Consider the following 23657-nt stretch of genomic DNA (forward strand, 5'->3'; position numbering starts at 1 on the left):
ATAACAACTTCCGACATATTTATGGTATTTACACTTTGTACAGCAATTTGCTTAGAAACCCTGATTAACGATTACATTTCCTTTCCTCCTCGCATCACGAATAGTTTCCGTGCGTAATCGTAATTAGGTATAATAAACTAACCTACGTGAAGTAGTCGTTAACGACGCCGGATAACGACATGGTTTTCCATAGCTTATTTTCACACTTCAAATCCTGTTCGACATTGCATGCGTCCTTTAATTTGGAGGAGTTCTTCTCTTGATTTTGCCGCGTTCAGTGGCGACATATGCTGTACAATTCTGAACTCGTGGTTTACATACATTTATTGTGATTAGGGTATGACTTATTGGTCACATCGTGTCAACAAACAAGAAATAATAATTGTGTAAACCAATGTCAAAATGATTATTCGTGTCCGAAGCGACCAGTCCGCCAACTTTATACTTGAAGATGTTATTGAATACTTTTCAAATAAAACTAATTTTCCTTTCTGATGAATTACCTATCAAATGAAAAATAAATTACATTCCAATCGAAATGTTGAGCCACGCAAGGAACATAAGTACATAACCATTGAACTAGTCACACCCTAAGCACCATTCTGGCATCGTACCGAGCGCTACCTTTCCCATCCCACCGATCCCACCGGAGGACGCATATCAACGAGAGGCACCACCAGACAGACAGTGAAGTTATTACCGAAATTCCGCATCCATCCATGGCCGTGAGCTGCTGTTCCACATCGCATCGGAGAGCCGGCGACGGAATGGGCAAGTGGTTATGAAATTTTTGCCTACGGAAGCAGCTGCCAAGAAACGGGCACTCCACAGGTGGCCCCGGTGTGGTCCTCCTTTATTGGTGCTCTTTAGTTTGGAAGATGGTACGATTCGATGGATACTAAGCGTAGCCGGTTGGCTCGTCAGATTGAACTTGATGACTTCCTTGTTCCTTTTTTTTATTTGCTAGGCTGGGCGGTTTTTTTGGGGTCCTGCAAGGAGACATAAAGCAAGGGAAATAAAATGATAGACAGTTTTTCACAACAGGGAGCAAATGGTTTTATATTGTATTTGCATGGATAAGTAAGAGCTTCGCCGCGGCAGGACATCGTGTTATGTTTTAATGAGTTTTGGAAGCAGCTTTTACACGTCCATGAATAACAAAGTTGGAACAGGCTGCTTGAACGACCTATAAAATCATGAGATTGTTGATATTTGCACTCAAATGTAAGTGGAAAGGGATTTGTACTTTTAGCAATACATATTTTCTGCGTTTTTTCTTAATAAAAACATGGTATCATATAAAAAAGACTTATATTCCAATCCCTCGCTTTTAATTACCTAACCATTTCATCTATGAACGCGTTAACCATAGGATATTGAAATCATTTGAAATCTTGATCCTTACCTTAAATGAATGAAATTGTTAGTTTTATGTAGATAAACGGTCAATGTTCGGAATATGAGTCATGTTCGGGATTTGAGTCAAAACAGTAGTGTATTTATTGTAGATTTGGCTTTACGCTTGTAAACTTATTATATTCGTGATAGATTCAAATTATAATAAGAAAACATAATAACAAAACAGATTCCTTTCATCAGAAAATTATTTTTCGGCAAACCGCTTAAGCAGCCCGCTTCATATCAGCGACATATGGAGCCACCATTTCATCGAAAACATCAATTCAATGCTTAACCTATGTGTTCCATGGCAGCTTTTTATTCTTGGAAGCAAAGCTCATCCTCCCATACCAACATTCGCACAAACCATCGTCGGCATCATTACGGCATTCGAGTTTACAAACTACAGCCAATCAACCGCCCGCCCGCTGATGATGATGATGACGACGATGAACGTACGCCCAGAACGCCGATTCGGGCGGAGTAATTTAACCGCCACCGAACGAATGCATATGGCAATCAATCACTTTTTAAATTGGCAAACCGCAATCCTCGGGCACACGAGTTCTTGGTGGGGTTGTGATCTCTCTTTTTTTGTTGCTGTCGTTTGGCGACCCCGTTGAGGGTGCTTTGATGTGGTGAGTGGCTGCGCAAATTGCCTTTGTGGGGTTTCGGCCATGGCGAATGTAGTGAAAATGCATTGAAATGGTAGAACAAAATGTAACATGTAGAATCGAGGACATGGATGGATGTTCTGATTTTTGATGATATTGATTAAAAGATAATGATACTAGTAGTAGAAAAATCATCCTTTTGTGGTGGATGAGGAAAACCAGTATTTAGTAAAATCAACGGTCTTGTGATGATAGTGAGCCATTGTACACTCGCGCTGTGCGGTTGTATTTTCGCATTGCAATAGAAAGATTTCGATACTTTAAGTAGTAAAGCTGTTAAAATTAAAATTAAAAACAGTACTTCTCAGTACTAAGTGCTACTAATACCTATTCATCCCGTTACGGTCTTTGGTTTTCCTTTGGAATCTTTTGAGGAAATAAAATTCTGCTCAGCTGAAAGTTAATAAGTGAATGAGTTAAATTTGCCAAATTTGCGATAGAATAATGAGCGAATGCTTAAAATTTCATAGAATGGAATGTTCCTTCCTGAGATCTGTGTGGAGACGCAGAGGTATGATAACATTTTTCTTCAATCATACTAACTGTAAGGACGTAACTGGCGCTATTATTGATCTTTGTAGTTACTGAATGATTGTAACTTGCACAATGAGAATGATTGATCAATCCCATTGATTGATCAATCAAGATTTCACGGTTATGGGAAAATTTCAATGATTCAGTTCAATCTCGAAATAACATCCAATGATACATATGTGCAGTCACTCTAAGCTAAGCCAAGCTAATCTAGACTCTGCAGTCTTCACTTATTATTTGTTTTTCAATACTTCAGACTACGGCATTGCAATGTGTTCTGTGCTAAGATTGCACAATAGAAACAACATCAACGTTGTTTGAGAAGAAGAATAGCCGCTAAATGGAACTCCTTTGATTTGCAAAAGTGGTGCCATTCTTTACTCTGTATTCCCCTCTCGCAGCATCATAACCCAATAGCTAGACAGCGGGGAAGTAACTCGGAAGTGAAAATAGAACAAGTGAATGCCGCTACCCCTTCCGTGAGTTTTTTTTTTCCTTCAAAAGTACATAAAATAAGGATGGAAAACGGGGATAACGATTGTGATGGCTGACTAAAGTACTCTACTCGTTTCGCAGCCTTCCCCAGCTGTGGCATAGCAAATTCGGTGGGTACTATGCAATGATGGTGACGACGAAAACGACGCGCGCGGTGTGTAGACAAAATGGACAGGTGGAAATCGTCAGAATCTCGCACAGGAAAGTGAAAAGCTTCTTGGTAGTCGTTGGTTTGCTGCCGTTAAGACGGTTTCCTGCTTGTTCTGTCGTCATTCACTGAAGAAGCTAATTTGTGCTCTATTGTGGGAAAAGCAGTTTGAGAGTTTTTTTTTTAAAGAAAAAGGATTCTCGGTGAATAAAATGAATGCCATGCAAATCGCAGCTCATGACTCGTCAAAGCTTTTGAGTGATTGTTGAGCAATGGATGGATTGATGCATTAGGATTGGCTTGATTACCTACTTACAAATATAATGCCTCGTACATACAGTTTAATGGCTGTTTTGCACAAGCATTTAAACTGCATTAATTTTTTCATGTGACATTTACTTTCAAACAGTGGTGCCGGGAGTGGGTGTGACAAGTAGGACAGTCAAAGTATGATTATGGTAAGATGAAGGCATTGACTGGCAGGCATCTGTCGCAAATGGAGATTTCAAAGTTAATTAGAGTCCTGACAATAATCATAGAGATTTCTAGGATCAAGAATGTTTTCGTAAGTTGGGCTCGAAGTATGGTGGAATTCTAGTGTGAAGGTTTTTCTACAACTCCTTCAAACAAACCGTTCCTCTAAAAACGGAGTTTAAGCGCATGTTGCTAAAATGGCTTCTAATAAGCCCAGGGAAAAAGTTTTATACAAACCTCAAAAGATTTATTGAAATCTGAGGATCCACTTAAACCGCTTTAAATTTGATTGGTACAGAATTATGAGCTCCCAAAAACATTGTTTGTCAATCATGCGATGTCTCGGTAGTTTGCTTTGAGTCGCTAGATTCATAACCATTTCTGAAAGGAAAGATCCGTTAATTACGTAACGCAAAAATTGGACTTTTTCAACCCCTATGTCACACTTTTTGTATGAAACATCTGGAAATTTTGTATGGATCGTCACACTTCACTAAACCCCCCCTTCCCCCCTCTAAGCGTTACGTAATTTGTGGACGTTTCCAAAGTTTATATAAACTTCTAGCAATTGGAAATAATTGATTGAAACCATTGATGATTTATACAAATTTCTGTGATCCGTGACTTCTGCTGAAAGTTTGTAAAGATATTCGTTAGTCCTGTATGTCAGCTTTTTGGAAGGCACCAATAATCTTGGAAAAGCAATGTTTGTTCTGGAAATAAGAGTATTCTCCGCAAGAACTTTTCAAGTCCTGATTAAATATTTTAGAATTGGATATATTGCCACCAGTCGGAGACAAGCTCGGTGGTCGCTAACCGCACGCCCACGTAGCCCACTATAAGCAGGAGGTCGTAGGCTCGTCTCTTTCATATTCTGCATGTCTTATTATTATTTTTTCTGTTTTTCGTATTTCACCAAAACGATTGCTACTGTTATGCCTTCCACACTAATAGTTGTTAAATCTCCGATGAAAAGTCATAGAGTTCTCCTTCTCGGCACCTTTCTTTAATAGGTGTCCATTTTTTCCCATAAAATATTCGCAAGCGCGTGGCCAGGGGAGACCTCGACTTTTGGTGAGTGTCTCGGTGGTAACGGATTCCAGCGGAGATGCTACTCCCATACAAGAGTCTAGGGTTTTACACCTACAAATTTTTGCGAATCGCTTAATGCTAATGTTTTTTTGCCCGAATTGGCCTTTCCTAATTGTCCTACCCACGACTCGGAACGTGGATGCGCCTCTGCTTTCAAACATCATCGACATCATGATTTGGAATAACCTTATGGTTGCTTATGCGTTTTATGTGACAATTTCTGAAAATGCTAAAATAGAATTCTACTACACAGTTAAAAATTCTGAAATATGGAAATGTTTACACCCCACATTTTTATGTTCAATAGCCTCCAACTTCTTCTTGTCTGTCTGAACCTTTTTGTTACATCATATATTAATACAGTGTATGAAACATTGAGAAGTGTCATTTTGCAAAAAGGATTTGGAGCTTAGTAACCCTTTTTGGATTCGTATAATACTAATAGACTCGCACGATTTTTTGGCGATTAGTTTGGTGGTTGTTACTTGTTTGAAACAAGGAATTGAATAGTAAATGAGAATGTGTCTCATTTTGTAACAAGAACGGAACAGTTTTCCTATGTAGCGGATTTTTTTTTTATTATTTTTCTATCACCTTCGTAATAGTTCAGTTTTTAAAATGCTACATGCCAAAGATGAATACAATTTGCCCCCTTTTTATGGTACCAATATTCAATTTGATCAGACGTGTGAGTGCCACTAAGCCATCTAAGTAGGTAGTCATCCACCCACAGTGCTTTTTATAAATCCCACCCTCGGAGCTTCGTATAAAAGCTCATGATAAAGCAACAATGCGGGATCGTTCTACCGCCAGGAAAACCATTACCAGTATAACTCTTATGAATAATATGTAATAATCTATTCTAAAGAGTCCCCGTCAGATGAACAAAAAAGAATAAGGAAGCACCCTCTCCGTCGCTGCCCTCGCTGTCCTCATCGCATCGCTATCGACTTCGTTGTGGTGCCACCATCATGTTACTTCTTCAAAGGGGTAGGAAGATTCTTCCTGGACTGGCGCTGGCTTGGCCAGTTTAAATAGATTGTTTCGACAGCAGAGTGAACTCCCCATAAAAAATGAATCAAAAAATATGTTTTAAATACCTACATGCTTATTAGATCTGTTCACCATTTTCAAAAGTATTCCAGATTCAAAGTGCCACCCCTCTATTACAATAAGTATCTTAAATGGAGTCTCCTGACCAATTTTCAGCCAAATCCAAGGAGATTTAGAGGTGCATCAAATGAGATTTGTGATTTTTCAGACTTTTTCCTAAAAATATCGTCTAAGTGCATCAATTTAACTCCACATAATAAAAGGATTAGTCGTTGATAGCATCTTTAGACTATTATCTACAACTTTGTCATTGATACTAGGATGTTCAGAGGGCTTATTCTATGACTTTTTATTAGATTTAGCTGGAAAAAATGCCTGAAAACCAGAAAAATAATTTTAGGTGCTTCTGGGGGTAGTATAAATTTTCAATATGTGCTCAATTCAATTTTTCCTTTTATTTCCTTCGAGTGTTGCGGAACTTTCGTCAACATTTGAATAGGGTAGTCAAGCATGACCATTTCCCCAATGGGGGCCCCCATACTAAAACAAAGTTGACCATGATTTATGAGCAATGTCATCCAGTATGCTCGACCAACTAGTATGTATCTAGAGTGGGCTGTGTGGTAGTGTCAGGGCCTGCAGATCAAGAGGTCCACGGTTCGATGCTTATCGTATCGTAGTAGCGAAAATGAGGGATCTAGCGAGGTTAGCGGAAATGTGTCCGGACAATCTGACAATCCGATAATCGTGGACGTTTTTTCCCATGATCTACGACGTGGCCGCCTACACCATACGAAAATAAAGACCGAGTAACCGCGGCCGACATGCAAGTCTCCAAAGACGAGCTATCATCAGTGGCGAAGGGTTTGAAGATGAAGGAAGCTCCGGGTCCGGTTTGAATTCCAAACGTTTCTCTAAAAACTGCGATACTGGCGTTTCCAGATTTGATTAGGATGGTGCTGCAAAAATGCCTAGTAGATGGCCACTTTCCGGATAAGTGGAAGATCCAGAAACTGTTGTTGCTGCCGAAACCAGGGAAATCGTCGGGAAATCCAGCATCGTATAGGCCCATATGCCTGCTAGATACTCTGGGTAAGCTCCTGGAAAGGATTATCCTTAACCGGCTGACGTAGTTCACGGAGGACGAGACCGGCTTTTCGGGACAGTCAGCGAAGTTGCAGAGAGAGCTAAGGAAGTGGAAGTGCGTCAATCGATTCTGAGCGGAAGCAACGATTTACGTCAAAATGCGTTTAACAGTCCCAGATGAGAGGCCATCGCCACAGCGCTGCACGGAATGCGGGCTCCTGATTGCCTGTGTAGGATCCTTACACTCAAAATAATTGTCACTTTAATTCCACTACAAAAAGTCATATGTAGACTTTAAAAATCAAAACTTTCATCGGTCTAATCAAAATAAAACTTACTCAAAAGGCAAGTGCATCTTAATAAGAAATGTAGTGGAATTCATTAGAAAACATAGAAAATAATATCTATGTACTCTTCTAGTGAATTCTACTCAAAATGTTTGTATGAAAAATATATGAGTGGGGTTCTCAGAGCGAAATGTATATTAGTTATCGAACACCCATCGAACCACGATAATCCTTCCACCGAGCTACTACGCAATAAGCTGCAAATTATACAACAACAACAACAACAAATAGCCCTTGCACTGGGCACCGTCAATGCATTGCCGTCAGCCGCCGATACCAACAGCAACATCAACAACAACACATGTGCACCTTAACCGACGTTAACCCGACACCATCGTTTCCCATATCAGCAGTCCAGAAGTAGGATGCCCAATCAGCAGGAATCACGACGTTGACGACAGCTAGGGCAATAAATTATTAATCAGCAGAAATAGGGTACTCGTAAGTTCCAATGTACAATAAATTTCATTCTGTTCGTAATCGTTGGTCCGTGAAGTTCTGTTTTTCGAACTCCTTTAATAGTTTAATTTTTTAAAAAGCCTTTTGGCTAGATAGATAATATAACTTATTTATAAACAATCGCTAATGAAACATTTTGCAGAAGCATTATGAGAAGGATTTGCAAAAAGATATGTTTGAGTTTGAATTAATTTTTAACTCCTTTTTTGTGTCCTCGTCCGCTTCTAGTGGACGGGATATCAATCACAGGGATACCATAGAAAAAAATATCGAAGTTTCACTTAAAATTTAAGTACATGGCCAAACGAAAATTCACTTAAATTTTATTTTATTTTCTAGTGAATTAAGGATAATGAGTGCCCTCACTAATGAATCATTTAACTTTTACACCCGAAACTACATGGAAAATATCTGCATATGTTTTCAAAACATAGAACTTCTAAGTGAAAATTATTTTGAGTGTAGGGGCTGCAGAAGGATCCTTCGGTGCAGAAGTCGACCAGGGCTACGACGCTGAGGAACGTGATGTACAACAGGGTGCTAACGCTGAAGTTCCTCTAAGGCGTGAAGATGTACGGATTCGAGGATGATCTCGTCCTAACGATAACCGGGGAATCGTTATAAGCGACGAAAATACTGGTGGGGGAGACGACTTACGCAGTTGCAGCCTGGATGAAAGGAGTCAAACCGTCAAGCTGCAGCTTAACTCACCACCAAGCATCACTCCTGGTCGGCAACTGCAAAATAATGGAGCGGACGCAAATTTCGACATACCGTCGGTTGTGGACCTGAGACATCTAGAAGTGATGATCGAAGACCGGTTGAATTTTAAAACCCACATGGACTATCCCTGTGAAAAGGCGGCTAAAATTAGTAGTGCGCTAGCAAAGATCATGCCGCACGTTTGTGGTATGAATGGCAGAACAGGGTGTCTGCAACTGCAATCCGTACAGATTTTGGTAGTTTGCTTCTACAGAGTAAAAAAAGATAATATTTGACTCACTCAGTAGTTCAGTGGGTGGTTCTACAGCTCAGCAAGCTATAGCAAATTTTTTTTCTGGCATTTCTTGATGTCAGCTCATAAAGCAAATAAGGATTTTTAGTATTTGTGGATGCTTTTTCCAGGATTTTTGAAAAAAAAGAAAAACTTTTCTACTCGCCGGATTTGAAGCAAATTTATTATTCGGCATGGCCCATCTTGAAAACAAGAGCCAAAAATAAATTTCCCCATACTAATTTGCATGCAAATTTGGAACGGCTTGTGCTAAATCAGTTTTCATCCAAATGAGCTCATATTTTCAGAGGACACTAAAAAATGATACAGAATCAGATGAGCGCTGTGGAGCAAAATCGAATTTTTGAACCACCCTAATGGGCAGGTGAATTGCGAATCCAAAGAAACTTTTGCAGGATGGTGAAGAACTCTACCCTCCCCGGCGTGGACCTGCCGAGCCACCGGGAACAGGTGGTCTTCTCCCGCCTCCGAACCGGCCATACAAATATAACCCACAACCTTGGCTCCACTTATTTCCACCGGCACTCGTACACATTAACTGCAGAATAACGATCTACCTTATTTTGAACCCACTATATGAGTTGCCAAGGTCAACTTACGACATCGCCAACGCCGCTGCTGCTCTACAAAAATGACCGTGCCGGCGAGCAGCAGCTGATTTGTTTCCTGAAGGACTGCCGCCTCTTCAATGCGATATAACACCCCAACTTGATGAAGACCCCCGCAGCGATTCTAGACAACCCGAGGGATCAACGATCTTCAAAAACCCCCACCGGAACGATACTGTACACTAGCAACCCAAACGGACTCTCCACGGAAAACGAAAAGAATTTTGAAAAATCTATCTCAACTTATATTGTTAAATTTATAACTTCATTTTCTCTCTCTACGGAGGTGAGCCAGCCAAGGGTTGAAAGCCTCTTTAATAAAGATAAAAAAAACGCGTGTGGATTCCGGGAGGCTTGTTTTTATCAACGGCACAGTCCATCGTAGAAATGGCTTCGGCTTGACAGAGCTGTCGTAAACAATTTTAAACAAAATCGAGGCTTATCAGAGAGCTTGAATTCATTGTCGGAATAATGATAATGGAAGTTTGTCTGGACATATTGAAGCGAAAACTTCTAGCAGTCGTCCAAAGCCCAGAAATGGGCCGAAAATACACATTCCAGCAAGATGCGGACCCAAGCACACGTCAAAACTGGTGCCGCAATGGTTCAACGAACGTTAAATCGACGTTTTGGAATGACTAGCACAGTCACATGACATTAACCTAATAGGACATCTGTGCTCTATTTTAAAAATTAAGGTTCAGGCTCAACATTAAACAAGTATTCAGCACTAACGATAAGTAATTGCAATTGAATGGGACAAAAATAACACACCAGAAACGACTGCCAAACTTGTTGAATCGATACCATTCATCAAAGTCTCACTCTTCTTTGGAAGTGAAACATAAATTATGTGAGCTTTGGCGCTCAAAACCATAATAATTTTTTGTCTTGGATTTTTAGCTAACTTCACTATAAAAATAAAAATAAGTCACGATTGCGTGAAATGTTTCCTGTGGAGCTCATTCAGGATATTCCAATCTTTCCAATACTGACAATTTTGGACTGGTTTGGAACCTAATCAAAAAGAAAGGCAAAACCAATAAAACGTGAGCATTTTATTATGCACAATTCTGATAAAACTAGTATTGAAATTTTGGTGAAGTTTTGATAACCAGCAACGCTTAAAAGTAAACAATATTGTTTCAAAAATCACATGGCAGGTAGCACCAATAGTGGAGGTAGTGGGGTTTTAATACGATGATTTTAGTTGATGCATCGTGCTATAAATATGCTGTTATGCCCAACAATTTTTAATTGTTGTTGATGTTAAATAACATATCATGTGCTTTAAGAAAGATAGAAATAGAAAATTTCAAACTTTTAATATTATCTTTATTATTCCATAGAATTTCCATTTTGTATCACATTATATTAAAAACAATAATCTTGTTACATTACTAGTTCCTTTTTTTGTTCATTTATAAAAAAGTCAGTAAAAGTTCAGCCTATTTCCGGGGATTAAACCACCCGACTTGGACGTTAATTTACAATGTTATGAAAACTCATATGTGAATATGTACGTTATGTGGAAGATATTGATTTGGAAAATGTATTGGAGGTAACCACTTTCCCTTCGATGGGACTCGAACCCATACTGTAGGGTCATGGGTTCGAGTCCCATCGAAGGGAAAGTGGTTACCTCCAATACATTTTCCAAATCAATATCTTCCACATAACGTACATATTCACATATAAGTTTTCATAACAGTAACAGTTATTAACTAAAATTTTACTATCCACCCAATTTTAGCATTTTTGTTTTATATGGATCTTTTCAAATTCTCCTTAGGACGGTTAATTTTCATCTAGTGCTACTGGGTCCAACCCGACCACCTAACACCACTTTTTCGCAGCAACCTCGGGAAGATGATGAAGCAGCCGCACTCGTCCCACCACGACGGAAACGACTCAAACGATTGGATGATGAGGGCGATGTGGAAAAAGCCGAGAATGCATTCCCCTCGTTGCCCCACTCTGCATCTAGAGCCTTATCTTTTTGTGTCCCAGATTCCACTCTGCACCTCGCCAGGACACGATGGCAGAGCACCACCGTGAGAAGTCCGTTCTCATCCAATGCAATTGAAGGTGATGACTGCGGGTTGATGGCTCCAGGCTGCCATAGAAGACATAGATGCCGTATAACCTTAGTTTACAATCCATTTAGGGTCGGATTGTACGCTGGCTGGGGCTCGAAGGGTTGATGAGTGTGAGGTAAAGAAGTGACGCAAAATGAGGAAAGATGAGCAGAAGTTTAATTAAAATGCTCTCAGTCATTAAAGTTGTTAGGAAGATGAGTTAAGGCCAGCATTGGGGCTTTAAAAGATGGCGTCGCCAAGGACGATGACGGTCGGCGACAGCGGAACGTTTGTCTCTCTGTTCCTGATGCTATGGTTTTTGAGTAGCTAGTTTTGTGCGATGCTGGTTTTAGAAGGATGAGGAGGAAAGTCACGAAAGAGTGTCCACATTGATAAGGTAAACCACGTTCTGGGTTGGAAAAATAAGCCCTTGAAATGGAGTACACGGTGTGATACGAACCAATAGGGTCAATTAGAATGGAATTTGCAATACGAAAGACATGTTGAAAAATCAACGGCTCAATGGACCGTAATTTAATTTTATTGCCTCTCGGAATCAATGTTTCCAAGACACCCGCATTTAAACTCGACTTCCTTTAGATGCCGTTCGGATTCAGAACACTGTTGAAAACCTCCGAAATAATGGAATCTACGAAATGATTAACTTGATTTCAGGAACACGTATGTAGTACTATTGAAAAATACGTTTTTGAGATCCGCATTACTCAATGCCCTGATTCAGTGTTGTATTGAATTGAAATGAAAAGAAATGAAATCTTAATTAGTACGAAAATATGTCAATTATAATTTGTCGCTACCAATTACGTCAAGTAAACGTTCCTACCTCACTCCAGCGACTCAGAAGGTCAACGAAAAAACACACTTGTTAGGATTCACACTTCGATTGAGCACTTCAAGCAAATTGCTTCAGTCAATATTTTAAGAATCTCTGGCGTACCAGAAAGAAAAAAAAATACCACGATATCTTTCTCGGATCCTCGTCATTATCCCTCGCTATCTGGAAGCACGGTTTGCAATTTTTTCTTCTATTATCTGCCACTGAAGGTAAATCTCTCCCGGGGGGTGTTTCGTCTTATTTTATCTCTGAGCTCAGTGCCATAAACATTCAGTGTGATATCAAGTTATTAAATCAAATTTACTTCTACACCAGACAGCACCATCTGCTCGCACTTTTCTTCAATCCGACATCAACGGTGCACGGTGATATGGAATCTCCACATATGGAACTTTTTTTTGTTGGTTCATACGATTTCGTAAGTTTTTTTCGCTTTATTTGTGATTGGCACTGCCCCGAAGCTCTAATGTGAATTACCTCCCAACACCCATCAGAAAAACAAATTTGAACAAAGAAAATAGAGGTATCTCTGGAAACCAGTTCGGCGTCTTTTCTGCGATGCAACAAGGAGATCACGTTGAAGCGATTGGGTTTAGTTTTTTAAGGTTTTCAAATCCTTTCTTTCCATGTCCTTTATAAGGGGTTTCCCTGAACATTCTCCGCTTTTCCAAATCAAAATCAATAAGAATAATACGCCATTTTCTACTAATCTTTAGCTTTACTGACATAAAGCCTAGATCATTTTGAAATTGGGCACTTCATTTTAGAAATAGTTGTGTTCTTAGTAGTCGGATATGCAAGTTTTTGACAGCGTTTCTTAATTAGTAAACCATTCTTTTCAATCTTTTTGCCTTTCTCGTATACAAAGTATACGTAAAGGCTATATGTTCGCTCCAAAAACAAACTTTTTATAGAAGGCTCGGAGACCCATAGTGTTATATACCGATCGACTCAGCTCGACGAATCGAGGTGATGTCTGTGTGTGTATGTGTGTGTGTATGTGTGTGCGTGTGTATGTGTGTGTGTGTATGTGTGTGTATGTGCGCAAAAAATCTAGCCCACTTTTCAGGTACTTACCCTTAACCGATTTGCTCGCAACAAGTTGCATTCGACGCAGAATCCTATCCCATTGTTTCCTATTGAAAATTGACCGGATCGGACTATGGGCTCAGAAGTTATGGTCAAAATACTTTTTTTTAGACAACAACGAGTGGAAAAGTCTAGCCCATTTTTCAGGCACTTACCCTTAACCGATTTACTCGCAACAAGTTGCATTCGACGCAGAATCCTATCCCATTGTTTCCTATTGAAAATTGGCAGGATCGGACTATGGGCTCAGAAGTTATGGTCAAAATACTTTTTTTTAGACAACAACGAGTGGAAAAGTCTAGCCCATTTTTCAGGCACTTACCCTTAACCGATTTACTCGCAACAAGTTGCATTCGACGCAGAATCCTGTCCCATTGTTTCCTATTGAAAATTGGCCGGGTCGGACTATGGGCTCAGAAGTTAAGGTCAAAATACTTTATCTTTTGACGAAGACGAGTGAAAAAATCTGGCTCACTTTTTTGGCACTTATCCTTTACCGATTATTTCGCAAAAGTAGCGTTCGACAGGGGATCCCGTCCCATTGCTTTCTATTGAGAACTGGGCAGACGGGATCAGAAACTATGGTCAAAATACATTTTTAAGCAAAAAAGGCTTGGAAAGTCAGGCCAACTTTTCAATCAGTTTTCATCAACCGATTTGCGCGCAACAAATTGTGTTCGACGGGGAATCCTGTCCGATTGTTTTCCAATTGGGACTCTGGGCTCGAAAGTTTTAGCCAATATATTTTTTGCCTTTCTCGTATACAAAGTAAAAAAATAAAAAAAAAACTTTTTTAACCTTAGTAAGATGTTGGGGTCAATATGACCCAAAACGAAACTTCAAAGTAGAATAACTTTTTACCTGATAATCCGATGGTTCTGAAATTTCTTGACTTTTAATATTTTGTGGAAATGAAGCATCTGACATGAAAAAAGTATTTTAAGGTGCAACAGGAACGACCCCACAAAAAAAGTTACGAATAAGATGTTAGGGTCATATTGACCCAAATTTTAACCGAATTACAAAGTTTATATACCCTTCTAAAGATAAACTCATCAATTTTGTGGCTATGTGGTGATATGCTGGTTCTGGAGACAATGGCCACCGGGAAACGACTTCCACGGGGACCTTGTCGTTCATATAAGGGGAGCATAAAAATCGCTCCATATATGCCATTTGATCGCTAATTCTTCATATATTCTCTTAAAAGGGTAATGTATGGTCCATGAGGGGGCTTCCGACGAAAGTGGCCACTCCTGGTACATGCAAGGTGCCCCCGGGGAACCCGCAGGAGGGGACATTTCCGTTTTAGCACCAAAATATGCCGTGCGGCGGCTCTTTTGTCATGATTTTCCACCAATCAGATGGTTATGCGCTTTAAATCGATAAGTGACCACATTGGCCACTCCTGGTACATGCAAGGTGCCTCCGGGGAACCCACAGGAGGGGACATTTCTGGTTCAGCACCAAAATATACCGTGCGGCGGCTCTATCGTCATGATTTTCCACAAAATAGATGATAATGCGCTTTAAATCGATGAAGGACCACATTGGCCACTCCTGGTACATACAAGGTGCCCCCGGGGAACCCGCAGGAGGGGACATTTCCGTTGTAGCACCAAAATATGCCGTGCGGCAGCTCTGTCGTCATGATTTTCCACAAAATAGATGATAATGCGTTTGAAATCGATAAAAGACCACATTGGCCACTCCTGGTACATACAAGGTGCCCCCGAGGAACCCGCAGGAGGGGACATTTCCGTTGTAGCACCAAAATATGCCGTGCGGCGGCTCTTTTGTCATGATTCTCCACCAAATAGATGATATTGCGCTTGAAATCGATAAAAGACCACATTGGCCACTCCTGGTACATGCAAGATGCCCCGGGGAACCCGCAGGAGAGGACATTTCCGTTTTAGCACCAAAATATGCCGTGCGGCGTCTCTTTCGTCATGATTTTCCACAAAATAGATGATTATGCGCTTGAAATCGATAAGTGACCACATTGGCAACGCCTGGAACCTATGAGGGGGCCCCACGGAATCCGTAGAAGAGGACATTTCCATTTTTACACCAATATAAGCCGTGCGGCGGCTCTTTTGGTGTTTTCCCATCGAACAGATGGACGTGCGCTCGAAATCGATAAGTGACCACATTGGCTACATTTGAAACCTATGAGGCTCCCTCGGAGAACACGTAGAAGATGGCATTTCCATTTTTACACCTGGGCTACTGTGATGATTCCTTCGAACAGCTCTCCAAGGATTTTCTATTCCGCATCTCGATATTACCATTAGTCGATGGTCCCTTCAATATCGACTCATAGAAGTTTGAGGTTTTCACCGATCGCCGTGGACAATGATATGAAAACGCAACATTTTGATATAAAAAAAATCTCTCTAATCTCTCTAAAGTCTAATATAACACTAATAGGTAGATAGCTCTTATTTTTCATATTTGTTTATTTGCATTCTAAAACTTTCTGCTGAACGCAACTTATTGCAAGCCAATCGGTTTAGCATAAGTGCCAGAAAAGTGATTTTCCCATGTAGCTGCTGAAATTAGTATTTTGGCCATAACTTCGGAGCCCATAGTCCGATCCGGCCAATTTTTCAATAGGAAACAATAGGGCAGGATTTTCGTCGAATGATGAGATGGGAGATGAGAAGCAAAATGTGTGAAGAGAGAAGTCAGAAGTAAGTAGTGAGAAGTGAAAAGTGAGAAGTAAGTTTTGAGAAGGGAGTAATAAGAAGTGATAAGTGAGGACGGAGGAACAAGAAGTGAAAAACGATTTCTTTTTCCTTCTTTCTATTCTTTTCCTTCTTCTGTTTTCCGTTTCCTGTCTTATATCTCTCCACTCACTTCTCACTACTTAACATATCGCTTCTCATCTCATAATTATTCTCTCTCCTTCTCACCCATTTCTTCTGTTTTTCTCACAACTCACATTCTTGTCACTTCGCAACTATCACAACTCACTTCTCACCACTTTCTTCTCACTTCTCATTTCTCACTTTCCACTACTCCCATGTTACTGCACACATCTCACTACTCAATACTCACTACCGTTTCTCAGTACTCTGTACTCATTTCGAAAATCTCATTTCTCAGTTCTCGCTGTTCAACATTCACTTCGAGCATCTCTCTTCTCACTTCACTTAATAAAAAAACACATTTTAACTGTTCGGCTAAACGGTATCGGCTAAATATAAATGTGTTCCCTATCTCGATACCTCCCTAACTCGATGGTCCCTTCAATATCGAGTAAGGGAGAGTTCACTGTATTTGAGGGAAAATTATAGTGAAAAAGCCGCTGCACGGCATGTCTTTAAGGGACGATGTCCACGTAAAGTTTTTTCACGCTGCTTGCACGCCGCGTTCACGCAATGTACCCAGCATCAAATGTAGTAATGCACACGTAAACGTGTGCGAGACTACATTGGATGCCGGATACCTTGCGTGGACGCGGCGTGCACGCAGCTTGAAAACACGCTACGTGGGCATCGGCCCTAAGTAAGAGTAAGAGTAAGAACGGGAATGTCCTCTCCTACGAGCTCCACGGCGGTACTTCATAGGTTTCAAAATGGAAAATGTGGTCACTTATTCATTTCGGTATTAAAACGGAAATGTCACCATCTGCCGCACATTTTGGTGCCAGAACGGAAATGTCCTCTCTACGGGTTCCCCGGGGGCACCTTGCATATACAAGGAGTGGCCAATGTGATCATTTATCGATTTCAAGTGCATGACCATCTGTTTGGTGGAAAATCATGATAAAAGAGCCGCCACACGACATATTTTGATGTTAAAAAGGAAATGTCCCCTTTTACGGGTTTCCCGAGGGCACCTCATAGGCTCCAAGAGTGGCAAATGTGGCCAATTATCGATTTCGAGCGCATAATCATACACCCAACCAGCGGATGGCAGATTTTAATACAGTTCTGCATAAGAACCTTACAGAAACTGTATAATAATTGGGCATATACAATTTCGGAAGATTTTAATACAATTATTGTATTGAAATAATACAGATTTGTATTATTTTAATACAATATTTGTATAAAAAGCTTACAGAATTGTATATGCCCAGATTTTATACAATAATTGTCAGATTTGTTTTTTGGGTGTATATTTTGTGAAAATCATGACGAATGAGCCATGGCATATTTTGGAGTTTAAACGGAAATATTTTTTTTTCTACGGGTTCCCCAAGGGCACCTCATAGGTTCCAAGAGTGACCAATGTGGTCAATTATCGATTTCGAGTACATAATCATCTATTTTGTGGAAAATCATGACGAAAGAGCTATCGCACGACATATTTTGGTGTAAAAACGTAAATGTCCCCTTTTACGGGTTCCACGGGGGCACCTCATAGGCTCCAAGAGTGGCCAATGTGGTCACTTAGCGATTTCAAGCGCATTATCATATATTTTGTGGAAAATCATGACGACAGAGCCGCCGCACGGTATATTTTGGTGCTGAAACGGAAATGTCCCTTCCTGCGGGTTCCCCGGGGGCACCTTGCATGTACCAGGAGTGGCCAATGTGGTCACTTATCGATTTCAAGCGCATAACCATCTGTTTGGTGGATAATCATGACGAAAGAGCCGCCGCACAGCATATTTTGGTGCTAAAACGGAAACGTCCCCTCCTGCGGGTTCCCCGGGGCACCTTGCATGTACCAGGAGTGGCCACTTTCATCGGAAGCCCTCTCATGGACCATACATTACCGTTTTAAGAGAATCTATGAAGAATTAGCGATCGAATGGCATATATGGAGCGATTTTTATGTTCCCCTTATATGACCGACAAGGTCCCCGTGGAAGTCGTTTCCCGGTGGCCATTGTCTCCAGAACCAGCATATCACCACATAGCCACAAAATTGATGAGTTTATCTTTCGAACGGTATATAAACTTTGCAATTCGGTTAAAATTTGACTGTTTTATAAGCATTTACATTTCTGGGTCAATATGACCCCAACATCTTATTCGTAAGTTTTTTCTAATATCCGAAGAAGGTTAAAAGAAGCCCAAGAACTAATTTTTTATTCGTAAAATGCATTTAAAAAATTCACTTAGTTTTGGGACACTTAGTCTTAATTTGTTTACTCACAACAAGTTGTATAGGACGGCGAATCCTGTTTCATTGTTCTTTAAGTTTCTGCCCATTGTTTTGTATTAATTAGCCAGAATATTAGGTATTAAGAACTAACTTACTTTTCGAGCACGTTCAAAGAGAGATCTGAGTAGAAAAAGCCGCGTAGTCGATAGCAGTTCTATTCTGCTGTCAGGTTTGTTTTATATGAACATTTAAAAATGTATGTGACTTCGTAGCTATTGAATTGGCATCGACAAATACAGATTAAAAATTGTCTCAAGTCACGCTTTTTTGGAACAGAAATATTCCATAAAGAGAGGGGGAGTAACTTCAATGTTCATAGAAATGAGCGTTTTTCAATTGCGTTTATCTTAAATCATTCGAATTATACTCATAACTCATGTTCTATTTGATTACCGTGAATATAATTAAGAACTTGAAATCCAAAAATCGCTAGCTCGGTTGATGGAATTTTGAAACCCTTTGTTCGACTAATTACACATATGTCGGAGTAAGCTGCTCAATTGGTTTGTGAGTTAGGAGATGGCGAATTCTGCTTTAATCAGGGAAATTCAAAGTATCAAGTCTTCCAGTTAGTTTCCGGCGTAACTCACTTCTATCTACAACAAGCATTTCATGCGCAACCGAGAATAGGATTTGAGCTAATTTTGTCCGTAGTTTGAATTATCGTTAAACAAATAAATTTCATTATTAATGAGCGTTTGTGGTTTTGAGGGAAAGTTATCAGGTAATCAATTTTTTACTCTTTTACTATTATCCGATAATGATAAGGTACGTCCTAATAATAATGTAAATAGGATGTAGTTTGTCAAAAATCCTTGCTACATACGTTTGAACATTCTTGGTTTTCTAAAAGGTAACGCTTATAGTTTGGGTAGATTACGAGATCTTACACGACAACTTTGACATCAAGAGCCTCCTTATTATAGCTTTATCCTGATAAAGCTTGTAGTCGGAATAGGCTCTCAAAATGGTTTTAGCTACATTCTCAATATTTCGAAGATACGATTTTTTTCAGATCTTGGAACATGTGTAATTTGAATAGTTCTCTATTTTTGTTTTTAATTCTTTCAAAAATGGACGCATTCAGGCTTTTGATTGATTATTTGTTTACAATTTAACTTCATAAAAAATATTTTGCAATTTCTGAACATAATACCTGGTTTACAGTTAGCATTTGAGTGATGAAACGGACTACTTTTCCATACCAATGACAAGTATGGGTGCTTTAATAAACATTATGCAACTCAAATGGGTTGCATAAAATCCATTATTTTCCATTATAGCAAAGGCTGGTTTTCCAAATAGCACTCATTTGGGTGCTATAATGGAAAACCAGCATTAGAACAATAGTTACATGGCCACATTTGGCTCAATTGGCTTGGGTGGGTGTTCAAACAGTGTATTCTCTGTGTCACGTAATAAATAAAATAATTTGGTGAGCATGACATCAAATTCTCCAAAGGCAGGTTTATTTATCGCTCTATGGTCTGTCCAGCACCTAATGTGGCACGATAACATGGAATCTATTTGTTTTCTGCAGCAACACGATTTTTTGGCGAGATTGATCATGTGAAGTAAATAAAATTGTACCATTTTGGTACAGATTTATCATACTCGTGCTGAAAAAAATATCTTTTTGCAACTAGTTGCAAAAAAAATACTATTTTCTTCTTTGCAATGAAACTGCCATAACATCATCCCATGAATGAATATGTACAAGATACAGCGATGACTCGATTTTTAACATGTTAAAATTTTTCTGCCCCTGATTTCATCTACAACCGATTTTATGACGGTTTTGATATGGTTTCTCCACGAGTCAAAACCATTAATTGCTTTATATTTGTTCTATTTGACCTCTCTAAAGAATTTTTCTCGACACATTTTATAAAGAGCGAGAAAGGCATCATCACCGCTAGGTGGATTAATCTGGTTTTTTTTCATATAGTTTGAAACTAACGTGGCACAGTCCTGCAAAATCCATCTGCATCAAAAGTCGGATTTACCCTTCATTTATTCCCATGATGGCCCATTCTCGTTTTGGCTAGATTTTGCCAGCTGCCATTGTAGTAAGGAAGTGCTACAATGGTACTACAATAGTGGAGTCCAGTTTATCCCAAAAAATCTAAATTCATCAAATTTTCCTAAGTGCCATATAATAGAGTAATTTTGGGTGATTATTAACCAGAAATTAAAGATGAAGGAGGCAGTCACCACTGACATTGACCGTATGAAGAATTGGTGGAATCAGCTGGCCAAAATAATCACTGAAGAATGTGTTCGCCGACTGACAAGCGGCATCAACAGGAAACTGCGAGAATTTCTTCGAAATAACGATGCATGATTCGTTTCAGCCATTCATAAGAAATAAAACAATATAACTTTTTTTTCCATTCTTAGAAAGTTTTTCGATCAAACTAAAAGTTTAAAAAATACATGCATTTTTTTTTTTTTTTTTTTTTAATAATTGCCCTCCACTATCCCCCACACCAAGAAGCTCACTGGGAGCCCCCTGGAAATGGACGCATCTAATTTAATTTAAGCACACACTGGACAGCATAAAAATACAAAATACAAAATAATTTTATTTGTGTGCTTAGAACAAGAAAGAAAAACGAATCTAATAGACAGGATAGAAATTCAATAACAACGGATATAAATCCCAGTGGAACATGTTCCTTTTAAGGGATTTACAAATAAAATATAAAATTATTCTATTACTAACAAAATGAACGAAAAATTTAAAATTAAATATTATAAATACAAAAGAGGAAAATTGGTTTAACAGATGATTTTGTGATCATATTAGATAGTCGCTGAGCTTACTTTTCATGTATAGTTTCAATTTTGATTTAAATGTTTCACGATTAGGGACCTGTTTTAATTCAACTGGTAGCTGATTATATTTCAATGGACCAATAAATCTAATTCTTTTTTGAGCAAAATTAGTTGAAGCTTTTACACGTTGTAAATTGTTTGCCTGTCTAGTTCCGTAAATGTTCAATGCTTGAGGAAATTGCATGTTATGATGCATAATAGGACTGTGTATAACATCAAAAACTAGTTGATGTGTTTGTAGCTCACATAGCGCAATTAATGGTAAAATATTATGAGAACCGTCGGAATATAATAAGATTGTGGAATATAGGTAGGGGCGCCTAAAAATAGTTTTAAGACATCTGTTTTGGAGAACTTGAAGTTTTTTATATTTGATATGCACGCTCTCCCCCAAATTGATACCAAATAATTTAATTGAGAGTGGATGTATGCATAGTAATATGATAAAAGAGCTTTCCTTGTTACAAAGCCAGAAATTCGTCGCATAATGCCGCACATAGAAGCTACCTTTTTTTCAACATGACTGATGTGAGATTTCCAAGAAAGTGTTTCATCTAAAATAATTCCCAAATATTTAAAAGAATCAACTCGCTCTATGACGATAGACTCTACCATAACCACATTATCGCAAACAACTTTTTTCCGTGGGGAGTGAAATAACATTAATTTTGTTTTTGTTAAATTAAGAGAAAGTAAGTTTGTATTAAAGTAAACGAGAAGCAAATTCAAATCTTCTTTCATTTGACGCATTATTATTCCATTGCAAGCGGCAGGGTAAAATAATGCGGTGTCATCAGCAAATAACCTAGGAACTCCGTGTAACCGTAAATTACCTAGGTCATTAATATATGCGAGAAATAAAATCGGCCCTATGTTACTACCCTGCGGGACACCTATATTAATGGGTTTGAGTGAACTATAAACACCATTAACATGAACAAATTGCTTCCTGTTTTCTAGATAGCTTCGGATGATATTATTGGCAATGCCACGGATCCCATACATCTCAAGCTTATCCAACAAAATCGTATGGTTGAGGGTATCGAACGCCTTCTTAAGATCTAAAAACAAAGCGCTAACAATTTTTTTATTATCAATCTCATCAATTATTTGGTCAACTAGTTCGGTAATTGCTATCAGGGTATTGCAACCTTGCCTGAACCCATATTGCAGTTTATAAAGAACACTGTGTTTGTTGAAAAAATCCAAAATCCTTTTTACCAGTAATTTCTCAAAAATTTTGTTAAAAACCGACAAAGTCGATATAGGACGATAATTTCCTACGTCTTCAGAATCATTTGACTTAAATACAGGAACAACTTTTGCCACCTTAAGACACGCCGGATAGTTTCCAGTTTCAATTATTCTATTAAACATATCCTTCAAGAGTCGAGAAAAGGAAATCGCATTGTTTTTCAATAGTTTGGGTGGAATGTTATCAGAGCCACTAGCTTTGTTGTTACTAAGGCCATTTATTAACAACAGAACCTCATTGAAGGAAGCTGGTCGTAAAAACAAGGACTCAGACACTCGTGGAATACACGATGTGGCACAGTTTGAACTACGTTGGATATTCAGAGCCAAATTGTGACCAATGGTGGAGAAATAATCGTTGAAAACATTGGCAATCTCTTGGTTATCTATAATTTCCCTACCATCGCATTTTAAAACTATATCATTTTGTTTACTTGAATTTCCAATAATTGACTTTAGGTTTTTCCAGAATTTACTGTGTGGCGTGTTATTTAATAAATTCTCAAAATATTGCTTTTTGCTAAGTTTTTTCGTGATTTCTACTTTTTTTGAAACATGTTGTAACATTTCCTTAAGGTGATTGTCCATTGGATTTCTTTTTACACGTTTGAGATAATTGTTTTTCAACTTCATTAGCATCCATAAATCGAATGATAACCAGGGACAAAACGTTCCTTTGGCATTCACATTTTTAATAATAGTTTTTGTACACTGATCAAGCAAGGAATTATAATAAGAAAATTATTTTGAGCTTTTTAGTGGAAAGTTTTCACCTGTCATAAGACGAGTTTAAACAATCCCATTGAATTCCACCACTTAATTGTATCCTGACAGATACGTATTTCGACCTCAACAGTAAGGCCGTCTTCAGTGTCTTGTACTCGACTTGAGGTCGAAATACGGCTCAGATACAATTAAGTGGTGGAATTCAATGGGATTGTTTAAACTCGTCTTATGACAGGTGAAGGAATTATATTTGGAAATTATATTTCCGAGGCAGGTATTAACGTCATCTATATCAACTATATTGTTTAT

At 38.9% G+C, this 23657-nt stretch overlaps 1 protein-coding gene across 1 annotated transcript in view; it reads right to left on the reverse strand.

Annotated features, from left to right (window-relative positions):
- Positions 1-362: 362 nt before the first annotated feature.
- LOC134214321 (5-hydroxytryptamine receptor 2A-like) overlaps positions 363-23657 on the reverse strand; it is a 388716-nt gene continuing 365421 nt past the window's right edge. Inside the window, exon 12 of the mRNA XM_062693724.1 lies at positions 363-989. The gene's annotated coding sequence lies outside the window, so the exon portion shown is untranslated. The remainder of the gene's footprint in view (positions 990-23657) is intronic.

This window comes from Armigeres subalbatus, chromosome 2 (genome assembly GCF_024139115.2).
Source record: "Armigeres subalbatus isolate Guangzhou_Male chromosome 2, GZ_Asu_2, whole genome shotgun sequence".
Classification (NCBI taxonomy): Eukaryota; Metazoa; Arthropoda; class Insecta; order Diptera; family Culicidae; genus Armigeres; species Armigeres subalbatus.